This window comes from Leiobunum rupestre, chromosome 4 (genome assembly GCF_980474605.1).
Source record: "Leiobunum rupestre chromosome 4, qqLeiRupe1.1.hap1, whole genome shotgun sequence".
Lineage (NCBI taxonomy): Eukaryota > Metazoa > Arthropoda > Arachnida > Opiliones > Sclerosomatidae > Leiobunum > Leiobunum rupestre.
The window spans coordinates 63501533-63507292 of record NC_143387.1 but is presented as its reverse complement, the minus strand read 5'-3'; the positions used below and the strand labels follow the sequence as shown (position 1 = coordinate 63507292).

At 31.6% G+C, this 5760-nt stretch overlaps 1 long non-coding RNA gene across 1 annotated transcript; it reads left to right on the top strand.

The window, feature by feature from the left end:
* Positions 1-1209: 1209 nt before the first annotated feature.
* LOC149948728 (uncharacterized) lies at positions 1210-3491 on the top strand. The gene is made up of 2 exons (XR_016480284.1): positions 1210-1358; positions 3351-3491. It is a non-coding gene; the product is annotated as an uncharacterized LOC149948728 (long non-coding RNA).
* The last annotated feature ends 2269 nt before the right edge of the window (positions 3492-5760 follow it).

Below are 5760 nucleotides of genomic sequence, written 5' to 3'. Positions count from 1 at the left end.
AAACTATTTAATTAAAGATGGTATTAATTAATTTAGACTATACTATACTCGCGACTACAACTTTAGGGCCCGCTAGAGGACGAACGGTAGATTTTTGAACATTTTGTTCCATTGAAACATTATTCAGCGTATCGAGATCTATCTACAAGCCGACGTGCGGGGTCCTTTCACTTAGCATTTTTAATAAATTTTATTTACCATTTTTATTAAATTTTATTTATCATTTTTATTTAATATATTTAAAATTTTTATTACATTTTGTTAAATTTTAATTATAATTTTTATTACATTTTATTAAATTTTAATTATAATTTTTATTACATTTTATTAAATTTTAATTATAATTTTTATTAAATTTTATTTAATATATTAAAAAAATTTATTACATTTTATTAAATTTTATTTATCATTTTTATTAAATTTTATTTATCATTTTTATTAAATTTTATTTAATATATTTAAAATTTTTATTACATTTTATTTACTATTTTTAAAATTTTAATTCAATTTAATTTACAATTAATTTTATTAAATTTTAACGCGAAGATTCCATATCAGCCTTATGATAGAATTACTATTCCTAAAATTAAATGACATGTTTAATGCGCATATCAACAGTTCAAACATACCTTCAACCAGGATATACACAACAATAGTATAATATTTAAAAATTCATATACGCTTCAATATTACAATATTTAAACATTCATAAATAAAAATTCGGAACTTGCGCCACCCCTAGCGTTGATATCGCGATGCTGGAATAAAAAATCAAACTTAAATTGTCTTCAATAAAGGCATCTAATTCATTTCGAATCTAAACAGACAGCCCTTGTATATCACGTCTCTTTGAGTCTTTTCTTTGATATACAATAGACAATGAACAGCGCTTAAAAGAGCGCTTGATTATTCAAGTGTCATTTAATTAAACAAAAGTCGGTCCATAATATAAACTTACAAAGGCACTCTACGCGAGTACGAAAGCCGGAGGGCGTATTTCGACGACATAATTGTTATTCATGAGATTACATACTCTTCTTTTCAGCTGACACAACAATAATTATAATGAATTTAATCGCGACATCGGTAATTTCCCTCCCGGAATTTCGTACGGCTTCGTCAAATTTGACCAATGACGTACGACTCTATATGTTCCCGCAGACGTTTCAACGAGTTGGAATTAGGTAAATAAGAAAGGCAAGATGCTCCCAATTAAGAGGTACTAATTAAAACGAGACGGTCTGATGGTGGGATGCGCTGGTCGACTCCGAAAATGAACCTTCTGGAAACGGCTCTTCTGATCGCCGCATTGACTGCCCTGTTACTAACTCACCGTTGCGAGGCCCAGGACGATTCAGGTACGGGAAGATGCGTTACTAATTTCAATTAATTCCCCATACAATAAATATCTCATTTGGGAGTATTAGAGACTCGTATTAGCGTTAGTAACGTAACTAACGTAAGTGCGACACTTGTTGCGTATTGCTCCCGCGTGTTTTCATCGCTGTCTTTGATTAGCAATGACAAATTAGTAAAAGGATGAATAGATCTATAATAAGAAAAAATTTTAGTCTTTATGAATTTCGTTTGTGCCTATTGGCTAGTCAACTGTAAAATCTACCTAGGTTGATGTTTCAAAAATGCAATATTACTGTGCCCAAAGCAAGCGCTAATAATCATTTTGAAAGCGTTTAAAAATCTCTAAGCCTTGGCGCCGAAAGTTAGGTTATGATAAAAATAAGATGATCTTGTAGCGAAGAATTGACAAAGGCCGCATAATGCGTTAATATAATCAGTATAAAATTTTGGAATTGTCATACGAATATTAATGACTTACGGTATTAAAGCGAGGTTTTCGGCTAAGTAAACCAAGAGGATTGTTTGTGAGTTAGGCTTAGCAACAATACAGATTTAAGTTAATATTGCGCAAAGCTTTCTCTTCAAAGTGTTTAAACTCCCAAATAAATATGATAAAAGCTATTTCAATGGGTGCGTTATAAGTATAAGTAATATAAAACTTAAGTACTACAAACATAACGGTGCCAGATAAATCATCGTCGAAAGCCTATTCAAAATATTAGCCAAGGCTTATTGAAAATTGATACGATTTCAACAGTGAAAATATCGTTTGCTCTAGCAAAGAAATATTATGAATTATAGAATCGGTACATAAAATTGACTAAATTATAAACACTCCATTCGTTTCTGAAGGTAGTTATTTTCTAATTTGATAGACCTAAATATGCTTTCGCTCGTGTATATCGTCCTGGCAGTAATTTTATCAATACATTTATTAGGATGTGACAAGTTTCCCGAGGGGTAAGACACTCTTCGAACTCGGTGTACACTGCCGTACCTTTGACAGTGCTAAATGGAACTCGCGATCTCTTGAAAATATGTACCTTTAACAGTTCTAAATGCACGAACTCGGTGTACAGATTATCTGAGACTGTCTTACCCCTCGAAGTTTCCTTTTCCGAAACCTCCAATTAAGTAATCACTATGTAACCAACTATCATTAATTAAATTGGTTCAGTGTCATACTTATGTTTATTATTTTACTTATGTTCTAAGAAAGTACACATTCAAGCTTGGTTTTTCCGAAGACAAACTTCCAAGCTCTTTTGCGTTATCTCACGGCCTTGTTTTAGTTAAAAAGTGTCTAATTAAACCAAGCTTCTATGTGCGCTTCTTTCATTAATACACAATTCTTATATTAAAGGGTCACGTAATTAATTGAACAATTCGGTTCTAATTTCAGCTAGCTCCTCCTGGGCCCATAGGCAGATAAGAAGTCTGGGCCCCCTTTTCACGCGCTGCATTTACTCTTATCCCTGGAACTAGGCTGTGCCTGAATTTCCCTGATTCAGCGTAGAAGTCTGAGCTCCACGGTTATATTACTAAATAAAAGCTCTTAACAATCGTCGACTAAATACGCGATAATTACGCAACATTGCGATTTAAGGCTGCGTCCGTAAACTGCCAGGCAGAAATTTTGGTAATTTTAAAACCAAATCTTCTACCTAGGAATTTCTCCAATATAAATTACGATTGATATTATAGATTTATGCCCTCGAATACAGTAATTACGGTCACTGGAGGGCCCCTTCCAAGGATGGGCCCCTAGGCCACGGCCTAGGTTGGCCTAGGCGGAAATACGGCACTGGCTCCTCCCATTTCGTACCTCGTGATAACTTAAAGGACCAATTTAATTTTGGCATTTTTCAAGCTCTATTTCTGTGGCCCTTTAAAAAAATGAAAAATATTTCAATTGATCCATGGGACATGAACGAAGTAAAATAATTTTCAATACTTAATTAGTCATTAATAATTATAATAATTTATTGAAGTACAAGACACGGTTAGACAACTGCGAAATATGAAGAAATCGTTTGAAAGGCTCAAAAGGAAATTGGAAGCGGAAAAGAAACCTCAACAACAATTGTACAAAGTTGTCTACGTGAAAACTACCGGTTAAATTATGGAGAGAAATGACACCGTATTTATTGCTATTTATGTCAGTTAACACTTAAGCGATAAAATTATAAAATTATTCTGAAAAAATGTAAATGGTGTACGGGTGATATAAGTTTCCTTATTAAGTATTAAATACACGTTAATTATAAAATATTTCATGTACAGTCTGAATATAAAAATAATGTACAATAAAATTGTATTTTAATCCCAGAGATTTCTGAGTGCAATCTTCGCAACATACCGATAATATTCATTAATATAGACATAAGTATATAATACACTATTAAGAAGGAAGTACCCTTATTTTATTTTAACATCGTAGGTGGATACTTATTTTGCAAGGTATTTATAGATTTCTGGCATAGGCAAGGACGACCCCAACGCTTTGTCATATATTTGTCAAAGCAACAACCTCACAAATGTTGGATTTCACACTCGAGATCGTGACCGAAAACAGGTACGAATAAACGAAAAGACTTCAGTTCAATTAAATGAAGAATTTCAGATAATGATATACATAATTGAACTCTCCATTTAGATCAAAGATATTTCCGATAATATATTTTTATATTTCAGGAGATTGACTAGGTTGAGACAATCATGATAAAATACGCGAAAAAGTAGATTAGTCCATAATTAAAAGGGATAATATAGCTAAATCCTAAACAAATTTGAAGAAATTAAAAAACTTACTAATAACTCGTACCAATAGGTCTTCGAGCAAAAAACGCGAAACTCGGATCAAATAGATCTTCGAGTAATAAAATAAATTAAAATTAAATAAAATACCGTTGGAATTTTTGGCTATTTTATTAAATTTTAATTTATTTTATTACTCGAAGATCTATTTGATCCGAGTTTCGCGTTTTTTGCTCGAAGACCTATTGGTACGAGTTATTAGTAAGGTTTTTAATTTCTTCAAATTTGTTTAGGATTTAGCTATATTATCCCTTTTAATTATGGACTAATCTACTTTTTCGCGTATTTTATCATCCTTCTCACAGTCCATAGGTGGTTTCTTCTAACTGAGACAATCATGGTTTACGTTAACCCTACCACAAGAAAGGGGGAAGGACAAACGTAACCAGAATGCGCTTCAGTCGCGTCGAATTACATAAACTTTAGGGAACCAATGAGAAACCAGGCTAATTTGTTTTTTAGGGGGAAGAACATTTTTCTACGAGCATGAGGTGGATTTGGTGCCAGGCTAAAAATTTGTCTCAACATTGTCATTCCACCTAAACATAAATAAATACATTCTTGGAATTACTTATGATATAATTACAGTCAGAAAATAAGGTCTTAGTTTAGTAGTTCCATCCCTGATTAATTACTTTGGTAATTACTAAATAAATAAATTACTAATAAATATAGTTTATTTAAATTGCAGAAGCTGAGAGTGTAAATAAATTTAGTTTATTTACAAAATATTATTTTCCACAAGGATCGAAGTTAAAAATACATTAACCGGAAGTTGTGGTACCTCCTCACCAGTCCATTTCCGGATTAACCCATATTTACCGCAAATAGATTTAGCTTCTAAATTTCTCCTGTAAATATCTCTCTCTCCATTAAGATAATATTGTATCATCATAACAATATACCTAATCAGAAATTGCTTACAGGGAAACAAACAAGCCTTAAAAAGGTCAATTTCAATGTTATAATTTATCCTAGATGGCGCGAATTTAGACTTTTAGGAATAAATTTTTAAGCCTGGAACACATAGATAAAATTTCACTTAAATGTATTTCAATGGAAGATAAAAATATGGCCAAAAATAGGTTTTTAAAAAATAAAATACATAGAAAATCTGGAAAAATAAAATATTAAATAGGTAATTAAATTTAATTAAGATTTCATTTAAATCAAGATTAGCTAACTGATGAGAGTAAAATATCCGTTAATTACAAGGAAAAGAGCCATTAATTGTATAAAAATAATAAATTCAATAAAATAAAAAAAATCCAATTTAAATAAAAAAAATCGATTGATTTTGATTTTGATTAAAAAAATCAAAGCAAGAGGGCTTTCCTCCCCCCTCTCCTTGAATTTTTACGAGCTGTAAAAGTTCAAGAACAAGTTTTCATATAACTACATTAGAAACGTGCTGTTCAATTTTCATGTATGTATTGTTTTGGCCTGAATTTTAGTATTTCAAAGATCGATTAAAAATACAAAAAATATTAAAATATCGTTTTTCCTTTAAAGAACCCTGTTTTCCCGGGGGCCCAAGCTCTGCCTCTTCCTGAAAAATCTTGAAATGACGTCCCTGGAAGTAAA